At 42.4% G+C, this 15921-nt stretch overlaps 1 protein-coding gene across 1 annotated transcript in view; it reads right to left on the bottom strand.

Moving 5' to 3' along the window:
- RCAN2 (regulator of calcineurin 2) overlaps positions 1–15144 on the bottom strand; it is a 224102-nt gene extending 208958 nt beyond the window's left edge. The window contains exon 1 of the mRNA XM_033937347.1: positions 15082–15144. The gene's annotated coding sequence lies outside the window, so the exon portion shown is untranslated. The remainder of the gene's footprint in view (positions 1–15081) is intronic.
- Positions 15145–15921: the final 777 nt, after the last annotated feature.

The raw sequence follows: 15921 nt of genomic DNA, 5'->3' as shown, positions 1-15921 counted from the left end.
CTTCTACTTTGTCCAAAGTTTTCCAGATTCCACTAGCATAAATCTTAAGGACTACTGGGAAAAGAAATAGGAAATGTATCATCTTTTCAGCTAAGGTTGCACAGAGCAGATAGAAATGAAGACGATGCTATTGGAGTGCTTGCGAATAATCCTGAAATATTTTTATGGGATTTCCATCAAAAAATAGTGAGTCCCTCTTGAGGAGGTAACTGCACAAAAGCTCCACTTTATGGAGATAATTGGGTATTTTGATAATGACTGGCAGTCCCCTGTCACGTGGCCCACACGATAGGCCTACTCCAAACAAACAGGACCCATACCAGCTGCCAGTTGGAGTTCTTTAGCAAGCCACTCTTCTAGTAGAGACCCCAGCTTATGGTCTAGCAACTGCTCGGGCAGCCCGATGAAACGTAGGTTTCCTCTTCGGGACCTATTCTCCAGATTGTCTACTTTAGCAATACAATTGCTGAGTCGCGCTTCCAAGCACTCAACAGAGGCAGAAACTGCATGGGAGGTATCCTCCATGGAAGACACATGGGATTCCATCTCTCCTGTTCAATGAGTCGTCTCTGGCAAAAGCTGCTTCAAGTGAGTAATCTGCCCCCAAAGCTTTTCCAGTTCAGGGTCCAGTGCTTTAGCACCGCTGAAGTGAGTTGCTGTAGCTGTCCATCTGTGAACTCTAAAGGTGTCAGCAAAGAAGGACCCGCCATCTTATCCTCCGGCCCTTGGTCCTTAGCTTTATCTTTTTCTGTTGTCTTGCTAGTCATTGCACCACCAGTCTTAGCAATATAACTGTCCATGTAATTGCAGTTATGAAGCAAACAAGTTTATAGCTATTAGTCATCATTCTCCAAAGAAAACCAAGTAAATGGGGGCAGGGTCCCATGAGCAGCCAAGAAACACGTCCTCACTCCTCATCGCATGATGTGGTCCTCCCTTTGGTTATACTATTAGAAAGATAGAGATAAATAAATATGAAATTATTGCAATAAAAGGTTAATCATTCATATTTGGACAACTTTTCTGCTGTACTTCATTGATAGGAGAAAATATTGATTACTTTAATAACAATTTAAATAGTTTTATTTAACCAAAATAATAACATTACAGCATATGTTTTCTTGTATTTCCTTAAACATCCATGTTAAGTGATGTGGCTAAACAAAGTATATTTTTTTAAAACTTAGACTATCTGCCAGGTCCACACATCTTCACTCATCATCTTCTTGTTTGCTCATAATTTGGGGGAAAAAAGCAAGCTTTCCTTCTTTATCAGGTCCCAAACAATTTCTCAATTTGGAATGAATGAGACGAAAGGAAGAGAATATTATTTCTTTCTATGTCAGAAGAAGCTTCTATTGATAAAAGTGCAATCATTACTTCAACAGTCTCTAAATCCAAGTGCATAATAAGTGACCTCTTCTACCAGTTCACTGGAGTGACTTTCTTTAAAACATCATTGACAAACATATATTTCTTGAATGGTTCCCTCTTAGCTTTGAAGTTTATTATAGTTGGCATTACAGATGGATGATTCCTGAATACCCATTTCATAGCTAACTCCTCTTCTTCAGCACTTCAAGTTTGAACCTGGTACCAGATATTGACAATATTTGCAAGAAAATGAGCTAAAGTCAATGCTTGTCCTATTCATTTTTTTAATGCTTGTAATTTAAATTCTGTCATTGTACAGTTCTATTTTTAAGTGCTCACTCAGTTCACTCAGTTCCTTTGAAATGTCAGCAGCATCAGCAATAAAACAGCTATTTTTCTGTATTTTGTTTAAAGCGCCAGAAATAGATTTCAGGATTCTCAACATATCTTCAACATTTTCCTTAAGCCCAACGTTGAGGATTTTGGCCATAATAGTGCCATCTATTTTCTATCATTTTTGTCCACAAACTGTCATCAGAATAGGCCAATTCTTGATACACTGCTAAAAATAGTCCACTACAGAGTTCCATCTAACATCTTGTGGGAGCGTTAGCTTGGTTCCACCAATTCTTTTTCAGGGCTGCTGCTGTAAAATGATTGTTATTGAAGTCGTTGGTTAGGAGGTGCAACAAATGAGCACTGCAACCATATGCTGTTATTAGTTTGGTATTCTCTTCATGATCTTCTAAATTTATTCTCATCTTGGATACATTTGCAACATTGTCTGTTACTAAATTGCATACTAAATATTTGAAATTTGCTTTCATTTTATTATAACTTTTCCTACTACTTCCTGTAAGTATTCTGCTAAATGTGCATTTCCTGAGGTATCAATTGTTTCTGCAAAAAAGACATTCCCTTCTTCTGTTCTTATGCAAGCACATATAACAGGATCATTGTGGACATTACTCCACCCATCAAGACTTAGGTTATCAATTTTACCCACTAGATCTGTTGCACATTGTTCCATTTCTCTGTCATACACTTTATCCAGCAGTGTCCCTGCAACATCTGCCTGATGAGTGGATTGTATCCTGGTCTCAGTGACTGAACCATATTAATAAAGTATGGGTTTTCAATCGTGAGAAAAAAGAGTTTGTCGTATAGATGCACTATAGAGAATCACGCTCAGCGAGTCTAGACGCGTCTAAATAGTTAGACGTCCTTTACAAAATCGCCTTTTAGGCAACATAGACGTTTACACAATATCACGTCTCATTATTATGACTTCATTAGAATGGCGATTTTTTGCTGTTTTTCATTAAAATTGTATGCAGTGAAATGTTGGTACCAGAATTATTTTATTTATTTATTTATTATTTCTCTTCTGTGACAGGGAGGAATGGGGGATTCAAACCAGCAACGTCAGGGTGCTAAGGCTGTAGCTCTAAACACTGCAGCACACAATCAGCTATTAAATTGTATGTGAATTATAAAACTAGGTTTTTTGGGTTCTGTTTAGTGCAAGCTAGATGGACATGACTTAGGCATCCGTGAGGCATCTTCTTATAGCTGAACAGGGCTTTTATTTTTGGGTAAAGAGGACTCCAGCTTGATTTTAAGCTCAAAATGTTTAATAATGCATTACTTAAACAAAGCACATAAATAAATAAATATATATATATATATATATACACTAAGGGGCTCATAATCGAAAGAGAAAAACGACCAAAATCCGGCCTAAGTCGGCACTTGGACAAACATTTCCCAAATACGTCCAAGTGCCGATAATAAAAACGGGTTTTGGACGTATTTCTAAACGACCTAGGCCTTCGTAGTGCCACTGAACGACCATAGCTAAACGGGTCATTTCGGGAGGAGTGTCGAGGGCGGGAGTTGGGCGGGACGTGGGCCGGCTTAAACTTAGTTGAACAGCATGTATAACTGAAAGTTATACAGGCCAGGATCAACGGAACTTGGATGTTGTGACTTAGACCATGTAAAACATAGTCTAAGTCACAAAAACCCACCTAGTCACCAGATAAGCACTGCAAGCACATAAAACAGACCACCACACACTACCCCAGTAATCACCGACCCCCCCCCATAAAAATATTAATCACACCTTTAAATTTCAGCCTCCAGACCATCATCACCTAGCCACCTGGCATAGGAAAGCCTAGTCATCGAGCACAGAGGCGGCTTAAGCCATCTTGGGGGTGGATTAGGGACTCATGCAGAGGATGCCCCATGCCCATAAGCCCCTGTAATCACTGCATTGATAATGAAACATGTGCACTCCCCTATACACCCCCAAAATCCTTTTGTACTGGCATATAAGTGCCTCCTGTAGCCATAAGGACTATTGGGGTGATAGATAAGTGGGTCTAGAGGATTCTGGAGGTGCTTTGGGGGGGGCTCACCGTGACCTATAAGGGAGTTGTAGTGAGGAGAAAACATGGCATCCTTTTTGTGAAGTTCACAGTAGTGCCCTGTAAAGTACCCCACTATTTAGGTGGCATGTCTGGGTGTTCAGTCCATCACTTTGCAGGGCTTGTTCTATGCGTTTTTGACTTAGACGAAAAGTTGGACAGAAATGTGGTATAAAAATGAACGATTTAGCGGCTTGGATGATTTAGCGGCTTGGACGATCAGATCGGCAGGACGTATAATTAGATGATTTTTGAAACAAAAAAAATTTTGGACGTATTTTTCTAAATGTGTCCTAGGCAGTTTTTTACTTTGGACGACTTGTGACTTAGATGCAAATGGATTTAGACGTCCCTTTCGATTATGCCCCTTCATACTTTCTATTTTTTAGCCTAAAGAGGACTCCTCTTTACTACTAATATAATAGCAAAAGATATTTATTAATGCATTATTGAAACAAAGCATATGAAAAAAATATATAGATTGTACACTAAACCCCATTTCTAAAAGGTTACAAACATTAAAAGAAATACTCTACTCACACAATGGCTGCTGTTCAGAGCAAGTGAACGTGATTGATGCACAATCTTGACATCATTGTGACATCATCAATATGCACCAAGATAGCAAAATGCCACTATTTAAAAAGTAGAAATATGTGTTGGGGTATCTGACCATACTTGGGATTTGAACCTATGACCTTTGGAAGGCAGAAGCAATGGGGCTCATAAACGAAAGAGAAAAACGTCCAAAAACTGGCCTAAATTGGCACTTGGACGAACATTTCTCTAAAACGTCCAATTGCCGATAATCAAACCGGGTTTTGGACGTACAGTGGTACCTTGGATTACGAGCATAATCCGTTCCAGGAGCATGCTCGTAATCCAAAATGCTCGTTTATCAAAGCGAGTTTCCCCATAGGAAATAATGGAAACTCGCTTTGATGCGTTCCCCCCCCCCGAGAACAGGCATTGCTCCCCTCGAAGGCCCCCCCCCCTGCGATCAGGCACCCCCCCTGCAATCCGGCACCCCCCCTGCCTCGAACCGGCACCCCTCCGCCACGATCCGACCCCCCCCCCCGACATGATTGGTCAGATCGTGGCGGGGGGTGCCCAATCGTGTCGGGGGGGGTCGGATCGTGGCGAGGGGTGCCGGTTTGAGGCAGGGGGGGTGCCGGATCGCAGGGGGGGTGCCGGATTGCGGGGGGGGGGTACTCGTAAATCGAGCCATGCTCAGTTTCCGAGGCACTGATTTTGCAAATGTTTTGCTCGTCTTGCAAAACACTCGCAAACCGGTGCACTCATAAACCGAGGTACCACTGTATTTCTAAACGACTTAGGCCTTCATAGAGCCGCTCAACGTCCAAAGCTAAACGGGGTATTTCGGGAGGCGTGTCGAGGGCGGGAGTTGGGCGGGATGTGGGCCAGCTTAGACTTAGTTGTACAGCATGTATAACCAAAAGTTAAACAACAGAGTCTAGAGGAAACTTGGACGTTTTGACTTAGACCATCTAAAACATGGTCTAAGTCACTAAAACCCACCTAAACTCACCAGATAATCACTGAAAACACATAACACAGACCCCCCACACACTACCCCAGTGATCACTAACACCCCCCACCCCAATAAAAATTTTAATCATAACTTGAAATTTCAGCCTCCAGACCATCATCACCTGGCTGCCTAGCATAGGAAAGCCTAGTCTTCCAGCCCAGAGGCAGCTTAAGTCATCTTGGGGGTGGGTTTGGGATCCATAGAGAGATGGACCCATGCCCATAAGCTCCTGTAATCACTGCATTGTTATTGAAACATGTGCACTCCCCTATACACCCCCAAAACCCTTTTGTACTGGCATAGAAGTGGCTCCTGCATCTATAAGGGCTATAGGGATGGTAGATAAGTGGATCTAGGAGATTCTGGAGGTGGTTTGGAGGGCTCACCGTCACCTATAAAGGAGCTGTAATGAGGAGAAGCCATGGCACCCTGTTTGTGAAGTTCACAGCAGTGCCCTGTAAGGTACCCCACTATTTAGGTGCCCTGTTTGGGTGTTCTGTCAATCACTTTGCAGACCCCTCCCACGTCCAACAGGGCTTGTTCTAGATGTTTTTGACTTGGACTGACATTTGTACGAAAATGGACTATAAAGATAGATGTTTTAGATTAGATCTGTAGGACGTATAATTTGGACGATTTTCGAAAGTCAAAAGAAGTTGGATGTCTCTTTCGAAAATGTCACTTAGGCACTTTTTGACTTTGGACGACGTGTGAAATGGACGTAAACAGACTTAGACGTCCCTTTTGATTATGCCCCTCCACGCCTTTAGCCAGTGAGCTACAGCTACTTTCTTTTAGGCAGAGGTTCTTTGCAAGGAGATATGATACATTAGGAGATCCTAGCCATCTCAGAGTAAAAATAAGTTTCCCACTGGACCCTAGAAAAGGCAGAGTGCAAATGTAAATGGCAAAGTCCACAATCCATACTCTCTTATGAGAACAAATGATGCTGTTAAGATATTGGGGGAAAATTGTGTGGATTTGAACCCATGACCTTTGGACCACTGAAGCAGCACCTTTAACTAAAGAGTTACAAGTGTTTCCTTTTAGGCAGGGGTTCCTATCATTCTTTATTGCATTCTGCTATTTAGGTGCATTTTGATGATGTCACAATGATGTCACGATTGTGCATCAGACACGTTCACTTGCTCTGAACTATAAGACATTCTCTGTGAGTAGTGTATTTCTTTTAATGTTCTTAACCTGTTGGAAATAAGGTTTAGTATGCAATCTATATATTTTTTTCATATGATTTGCTTCAATAATGCATTAATAAATATATTTTGCTATTAGTAGTAGAGGAGTCCTCTTTAGGCTAAAAAATAGAAGGTGAAGTATGCAATATATTTTTTTTCATGTGCTTTAAGTGATACATTATTAAACATATTTTGAGATTAATATCAACCTGGAGTCCTCTAAACTCCACAATTAAAAGTCCCGTTCACCTATACACAGACACCTAACTGCTGCCTAAGTCTAGCCCACCTAACTAGAAACATAGAAACATAGAAGATGACGGCAGAAAAGGGCTACAGCCCATCAAGTCTGCCCACTCTGCTTACCCACCCCCTGTCTATGCCCTAATGACCCAATTTCCTTATCTTGACCCTCGTAGGGATCCCACTGGGTATCCCATTTATTCTTAAAGTTGGCACGCTGTCTGCCTCGATCACCTGCACTGGAAGCTTGTTCCAATGATCAACCACTCTCTCTGTGAAGAAATATTTTCTGGTGTCGCCATGAAATTTTCCGCCCCTGAGTTTGAGCGGGTGCCCTCTTGTGGCCGAGGGTCCCTTGAGAAAGAAAATATCATCTTCCACTTCGACACATCTCGTGAGGTACTTAAATGTTTCGATCATATCTCCCCTCTCCCTACGTTCCTCGAGAGTGTAGAGCTGCAATTTGTTCAGTCTCTCTTCGTACGAGAGACCCTTGAGCCCCGAGATCATCCTGGTGGCCGTCCGCTGAACTGATTCAATTCTGTGCACATCTTTACTGTAATGTGGCTTCCAGAATTGCACACAGTACTCCAGATGAGGTCTCACCATGGCCCTGTACAACGGCATTATGACTTCAGGCTTTCGGCTGACGAAACTTCTATTGATACAACCCAATATCTGCCTTGCCTTAGATGAATCCTTCTCCACTTGATTGGCAGTTTTCATGTCTGCACTGATGATTACTCCTAAATCTCATTCTGCTGAAGTCCTAGTTAAAGTTTCTCCGTTCAAGAAGTACGTCCTGCATGGATTTCCGCTTCCGAGGTGCATGACCTTACATTTCTTAGCATTGAAGCCTAGCTGCCAGGTTGAGGACCAACTTTCCAATGTAAGCAGGTCCTGCGCCATATAATTCTGTAAACTGCATTCACTTACTATATTACATAGTTTGGCGTCATCGGCGAATAGTGTTATTTTACCTTGAAGCCCTTGAGTCAGCTCACACTGAAAAGTAGACCTGGTTTTGCAATGCCTACATTTTAGGCATTAGGTAGATGCATTCGGGTGCTGAGCACCATATGATTCTGAAAATGGACATCCACATCAAAGCCACTCCCACGCCACGCCCACGTCTATTTTTTAGACACAGTTTTTTCTGATGGGCATCCACGAAATTGTGGATGTCTATTTGTAGAATCGCGTCCTCTATTTGGACGTCTAAGTTCCAATTAATGCTTGTTAAAGTCATTAATTGGACTCATTATCCACTTTATTTGGATGCCTAAGTCGATGGATGTCCACATTGTGGACGCCTAAAGTTAGATGTCCTTTACAGAATCTAGGCCTAAATGCTCCAGCGTTCATAGAATTCCTATGAGCATCGGAGCATTTAGCACCCTGGGCCGCAGTAGAAACCTGTACTGCAGCTTAGTAAAAGATCCAAAATTATTTGGGATAGTATTTTTTTTTTTTTAATCTTTATTCATTTTCAAACTTACAATAAGAACATAAGAACTGCCATCTCCGGATCAGATCTTAGGTCCATCAAGCCCGGTGATCCGCTCACGCGGAGGCCCAGCCAGGTGTAACCTGGCGAAAAAAAAGGTTGGTCACCCGTATCCTTCTATGCATCTTTCGAGGAGATGTGCATCTAACTTGCCCTTAAAACCAAGAACTGTGGGTTCTGCAGCAACCTCTACCGGGAGAACATTCCAGGTGTCCACCACTCGCTGCATGAAGCAGAACTTCCTGGCTTTTGTCCTGGGCTTGTCCCCCTTCAGCTTCAGACCATGACCTCTTGTCCTGGTCACATTTGACATCGTAAATAACTTTTTATCCTGCTCTATCATGTCAATTCCTTTTATTATCTTAAAAGTCTCAATCAGATCCCCTCGCAGTCTCCTCTTCTCAAGGGAGAATAGTCCCAGTTTTTTTAAGTCGTTCTTTATAGTTCAAGTTTTTCATACCTTTAACTAGCTTCGTTGCTCACCTCTGCACCCTCTCGAGCAGTTTTATATCCTTCTTTAGGTAGAGAGACCAGTGTTGGACACAGTATTCCAAGTGTGGTCTGACCATTGCTCTATACATAGGCATTATCACCCTCTCTGATCTACTAGTGATTCCCTTCTTTATCATGCCCAACATTCTATTTGCTTTCTTTGCCGCTGCCGCACATTGTGCCAACAGTTTCAGGGTCTTATCTATCAGTACCCCCAGGTCCTTTTCTTGTTCGCTCTTACCCAGAGTTGCACCTGACATTCTATACTCGTGCTCCTTGTTCTTTCTGCCCAAATGCATTACCTTGCATTTTTCCATATAAAACTTCATCTGCCATTTCTCTGCCCAATGTGTGTCAATATGTTAAAACAGATTAACAATAAATATATCACTTAATAATCATCAATAGTACAAATGATATGCTCTTACCACCCACCCTATCCACCCTTTCCTATTATATAATCAAATACCTTGTACAATATGTAATAATAAAATTATCCCCCCTTCCCCCTCATAATTGAACCTGTAAATTTAAGGGAAAAAATGTCATCTAATCAGTACAATATTTTGTTAATGGCTCCCACACATCTTGAAATTTCCTAAAACATCCTCGTTGTATTGCAATAAATCTTTCCATTTTATAAATATGACATAAGGAATTCCACCAGAAATTATAATTTAATCTACTCCAGTTTTTCCAATTACAGTGGTACCTTGGATTACGAGCATAATCCGTTCCAGGAGCATGCTCATAATCCAAAATGCTCGTTTATCAAAGCGAGTTTCCCCATAGGAAATAATGGAAACTCGCTTTGATAGGTTCCCACCCTCCACCCCCCCCCCCGAGGCCAGTAGCGCTGCTCCCCCCCCATGAGAATCGGCATTGCTCCCCCCGAAGGCCCCCCCCCCCGTGATCCGGCACCCCCCGCCGCCATCGGGCACCCCCCCTGCCGCGACCTGAGGTCCCCCCAACCCACCCGAACCCTCTTCTTACTTTGATGTAGCCTCCGCACCTGCACCAGCATATCCTGTGCTGTGCTGTGCCGGTGCCCGAAAATTTGACTCCGGTGCTGGGCCTTGAGCATGTGCGCATGCTCAAGGCCTGAGAGTTCACGTTGGACGTGAGAGTTCACGTTGGACGTGAACTCTCAGGCCTTGAGCATGCGCACATGCTCAAGGCCCAGCACTGGAGGCAGATTTTTGGGCACCGGCACAGCACAGGACATGCTAGTGCAGGTGCGGAGGCTATATCAAAGTAAGAAGAGGTTTCGGGTGGGTTGGGGGGACCTTAGGTCGCGGCGGGGGGGGTGCCGGTTAGCAGGGGGGGGCGCTCGCAAATCGAGGCGCGCTCGGTTTACGAGGCACCAAGTTTGCAAATGTTTGGCTCGTCTTGCAAAACACTCGCAAACCGGTGCACTCGTAAACCGATGTACCACTGTATATGTAATTTGTTGAATGGCAACCCCAGTCATTATAAGTAATAATTTGTCATTATTTGAAGAAATCTGACTTTTTGCTCTCATTGCCATACCAAACAGCACAGTATTTTTTAAGCTGAGATATTTACACTCCATTAGATTTCTTTTTAGATCATTTAAAATTATTAGTTCAATTACTGATCTTACCTCATATTGACTACTAAAAAGATTTGTATTTGGGAGTCTCTGCAAAGGTGATAAACTGACTTCAGTTCATAAAATACTGCTACTAGACTGATTTTTCAGAGCGAGGTAATATGATAGAATTACTGGTACTCCAACACTCTTTAAAGTGGCTTGTATAATTTTTAGTATGCTCTGGGTCTCAGCCCATAATACTTTTCACATTCTTATCATTACTTGCATCTAACAATTCATGGCAAAGTTGTTTACTTACATATTCATTTTATTTAAACACATTTTTGGTGCATCTTTCCAATTCCAAGCAACTAAGCTCTGGAATGCTTTCCCTTTATATCTGAGACAAATTTCTTCTTATCTGGGTTTTCGCTGGGCTATGAAAATGTTTTATTTTGCAAAGTATTATACTAATGATAATTAAATATAGTTTTAGTATTTTACCCCACCTCTTTTTACAAAACCGCACAAGAAGTTTTTAGCACCGGCCAGTGCACTGAATGCTCTGCGCTGCTCCAACGCTCATAGGAATTCTAAGACCGTTGGAGAAGGGCAGAGCATTCAGTGTGCCGGCGCTAATAACCTGTTGCGCGGTTTTGTAAAAGCAGGGGGGGGGTAATTTTGTCTTAATTCTGTAGTTTATGGAGAATGCACCAGTCTTAGGGCTCCTTTTACTAAGCTGCGATAGTGTTTTTAGCGCATGCAGAATTTTAGCACGCGCTAAACCCGCGCTATGCGGCTGGAACTAACGCCATCTCAGTGCTGGCATTAGCGTCTAGTGCGTGCAGCAATTCTAATAAGGAACAAAACCAAGAACAGTGGAATATTAAATCACTCAAAATTCAAATAATATATCAAACTCAAATGGATGAAAAAAAAGCCTCACATATCCACCATGTGCAGCTTGATCTACTTTAAAGCTGTTAACATCAGTATGGACCAATATCATTTATAGGCAAAAAAAAAAAACCCTCCATTAAAAATATGAAACATTGTACAAAATGCTATAATGGCACAATATACTTCAGCACAATCTTCATAATGCTGTTATGTAGGTTACTAAGATGTTTTAAATTTAAAAGCAAATAAGCAAGCACTTAACTTAGTCCACTGTTCTCAATTTTGCAAAATAATTCAACCACATTGCCCCTCTTAAGAAGGGAATCACCCTTGCTGCCTTTTCTGTCTAGGATTAAACTCAAGATTCTTATGCTAACCCATCACATTCTGCTTTTCAGTCCTCAGCATCTTTCAGATCCAGTCAGTCACAATTTACACTCGTATCTATCCCCTCAGTTCCTCCAGAGTAATCACTTCTCTAATTCCCTTGTCTACAAGACATGGTGCCTTTTTCTACTTGGCCCCTTCACCTATGGAATCCGATCCACGAGTTGAGCTCTAAGAGCTCTTATGCCAGGTTAAATTTGGGGTCAAAAGACATGGCTTTTCTCACCAGCATATGGTAATAGGTGAATTTGGCATCTGGGCCTATACAGCCATCATGTTCTTAGCCTTAAGGTTGTATCATCTTTCGTCCCAATTCCTGTGTTATGTTGTATTATACTGTCTGGGTGCTGCCTATTCTTGTGTTTGGCATTTCACTTGTTTTCATGCTGTCCAACTTTTATGGTTACTTTTGGTGTGTATAAGGAATGATGATTAATTAACTAAAAACTAACCCCCCTCTTCTATTAAACTGCGCTAGCAGTTTTTAGCGCAGAGAGCCGCGTTGAATGGCCCGCACTTCTCCCAATGCTCATAGAAATTCTATGAGCGTCGGGAGTAGCACGGGCCATTCAGTGTGGCTCATCGCACTAAAAACTGCTAACGTAGTTAATAGAAGAGGATGGTAAATCTTTACTGGCAAAGAAATTTCACAATACGTACAGGTAACTTGAATAACTTCTCCAAATTTCTCACAACTAATAACTGAAGTACTGTACATTGAGACCCAGGTTATTCTGAGTCCCACATTTATATTGTATATCTCTTTATAGACTGATGCCATATATATATACTGTGCATTTGTTAGAGAACTTTTCTCTATTTTTACTTCATAAAATAAACAGTTAAGGTGCTGAAACATAAAGTAACCTACAGTGCTTTTCTCCTCACTATTTCTTCCCGTTTGGTTTTATTTTTCCATCACTATCCTAAGCTGAAACAACCTTCAAGTGCCTTTCCAAAATAGACTTTTTTCACTGAGAAGGATATAAAAATAGCATTTAGAGCACTCTCTTTGTGCTTCAGTTTACTAAATATGTAACTAGGTAGTAACAGCAGCAATGTTTCTTCCCCCTTACCTCTTTCTTGGAAGTAGCTGCATGAATATGCCTGAACTATGGTGCAGAAAAAGGATATAGCTGGTCCGCCCATGAGAAAAATATTTTAATTCCAGTTCAAGCACAAAACAAGAAATTGTCATTTTTGTAAACGCAAATGTTCTGAGACGTGCTTATCTGAATTAGTTGCTATACTTCATATCAGTGCACAAAATATCAAAAATGTGTTGGGCACTACTAAACAGGAGATCTGGGTTCAGTTCTAGAGCTCATTTTCCATTCACTGGGCAAGCCAGGGCTTGGGGCTGCCATGGAGATGGTATTCACAGCCCCAGAGTTGAGATTCCGGCCATCACAGAACAGTAACAGCTACTTGCCCTCTCCATGGTGCACATGTACCAGGTTCCAGAGTAACCACAATCTATGAGAGCCAGGCTGAGGATCATCATCATAAATTAAACCAGTGATTCCCAACCCTGTCCTAGAGGAACACCAGGCCAATCGGGTTTTCAGGCTAGCCCTAATGAATATGCATGAGAGAGATTTGCAGTCTATAGGAAGTGATAGGCATGCAAATTTGCTTCATGCATATTCATTAGGGCTAGCCTGAAAACCCAATTGGCCTGGTGTTCCTCCAGGACAGGGTTGGGAACCACTGAATTAAACAAATGGATGGAGAAGGATAAAAAAAAAGGAGGGGGGGAAGCCTTAGAAGTGGTGAATTATTTTAGTTCATTAATCCTTAAACCTGCTTGAGGTTCAAATAGGCTCCAAGTCTGAAACAGTTTTGGATAGTACAACTTAGGGCTCTTTTTATCAAGCCGCACTAGCGGGGTTAACACGCATGACTTTTGCGCTGGCCAAAAACTACCGCCTGCTCAAGAGGAGGCGGTAGCGGCTAGCGCAGCTGGCGGTTTAGCACTCGCTATCACGCACGTTAAACCGCTAGCGCGGCTTGATAAAAGGAGTCCTTAGAGAAAAATAGATATTGTGAACGCTCTCAATGTTGCTTGCAGTGCCAGTAAAACCCAGATATGATTGTGCTGGAAGTCCAAAGCAGAGCAAGGAACTACTGAGCTAAAAATAAAAAAAAGCTTGAAGTAATGATTTCTGGCAATCCTGAGATTACCATTAGCATCCACAAGTCACTAATATATACTAGCCTGTACCCTGACCAAAGTAGTACCTGTTTACTCTGCATGCAGACCATGAGTCTTTAAAATAATCCCTAATACACAGTGACTCGACCTAACAATGACGTATAGTGTTCCATTTCAGCTAAAAATGTTTAAGCTTATTAAAATACCAGTGCAGTGGCACTGCTATTCTAGTAAATGAAAAAGAAAATCTGCTCCTGACAAACAAAAACATGTTTTTGACTGTGGAAATTCAGTTATGTTTGAATGCATGCATTTATTTATTTATTTGATAATATATATCTAGTTATATATTATCAAATTATTTTTTTAGGAAACTCGGGAAAATGGTTATTTACAATAGGAAAAGATACATTCATTTGCAAATAAATATAAAACTTATTCATACACATGTGTAAAGCCAGCACCATACAAGATAAACATGTCAGTTGTTAAACTTAAGACTTTCTCTTTAAGCTAGCAGAGTACAACTCAAAAGGATGGAATTGTGTTGATGAATGTAGAGCAGTGGTCTCAAACTTGCGGCCCGGGGGCCACATGCAGCCCGCCAGGTACTATTTTGAAGCCCTTGGTATGTTTATCAATCACAAAAGTAAAATACAAGTTTCTTGATCATTTGTCTCTTTAGGTATAAATTACCATATTATTATGAAGACAGCCAAAAGGAAAGATTTATAAACTATAAAGAGTTTTACCTCATGCAAAATTGTCATTTCTTTAATAAGACATTAATTGGGGGGTTTTCTGAGGCCCTTCAAGTACCTCCAAATCCAAAATGTGGCCCTGTAAAGGATTTGAGTTTGAGACCACTGGTAGCCAGAGCAAAGCAACCCCCCGCAAAACCATTAGCTACTTTAGCCAGCTGAAACTGTATAGAGTAGACTAATCTGAAAAGAAGTACAGTATTTCACGCATCACTGATCCTAAAGACCCCAGCTTTTCAAACATTACGAAGAAATCACAAAACGCACTGTATCCATGCAGCAGCCCTGTCCTGTGCACGAGTCTAGAAAAAGTATGTCAGTGCAGCCTCCGCAGCCTCCTGCCCCCCCCCCCCCTCCGGTCCTGTCCCTGTCACTCCACACGTTGGTGACACACACATACTGCCGCAGATTACCTTCCGTGCCCTTACTGCCGGCGGGGCACAAGCTCAAACTGCCAAGCACCTGCCCTGACACACTACGCACGCAAAACCCCATCCTGCAACGCCACAGAACGGCGGTTGTTTTACCTGCTGCTCTGCACCTCTTCTCCAGCCGGCACCAACTGAGCCTCAGCAGCTGCAACCGTACCTTCCACCGACAGCTGCTGCAGCAGCCTATACAGCGAGGCGCGCACTCCCCGAACCGCCCTCCGGCTGCACCGCGCCAATCAGCGCCGGTCCCGGCCCGGAGTGACAGCGGTTGCGCCTAATGCCGCTCTTGGAACGGAGATCCCGGGCCCCGCCTCGTGACTGCCTGCTGGGGAGACTACAGTATAGGGCTGGACGAGTCCGGTTTTGGGGGCGGGAAAAGGGAGGCAGGCTGAGGGGATGAGGTGAAGGGAAGGATGAAGGAGGATTTTGTCGCTGGAGATTTTTCTCCTCTAGGTTGTGCTTCTGCAGGTGGCCGACGGCCGGGTTTGTCCGCTCAGGTGTAATGTTGAGCTGACTGCCTTTTTTTAAGGATGTAAAAAAAAAAAAAAAAAAGTGTGCTCTCCAGCAGCCCTCACCTTTGCGGGGGGGGGGGGGGGGGAGGCACGGGCACTGACTTCCCGAGAGATTTAATGACCACAAAATCGGGGTTTTGTTTTTCAATATTATTTTTCTGTTTGAACTCATTCAGCATTGATTAATTGCTTTTTGCCGAAACGAACACATGTACGTACTGTCCGCTTCCCTTCACTTGGAACCAGATGATCTTAGCTAGATTAGTGGCCGAAGCTGAGCATTCATTTGACCAGCATTAGGTGACATTTTGGGACATACATGACGGAATATGACATAAAACCCTGCTTAAATATGAACATCACATCTATTTTTTGGGGGGGTAGGGGGGTTGGGTTAGGGTTAGGGTTTTTTTTTTTTTTTCCA

The sequence above is a fragment of the Geotrypetes seraphini genome, chromosome 3 (assembly GCF_902459505.1).
Source record: "Geotrypetes seraphini chromosome 3, aGeoSer1.1, whole genome shotgun sequence".
Taxonomy (NCBI): Eukaryota; Metazoa; Chordata; class Amphibia; order Gymnophiona; family Dermophiidae; genus Geotrypetes; species Geotrypetes seraphini.
This window is presented reverse-complemented; position numbering and strand designations above follow the sequence as displayed.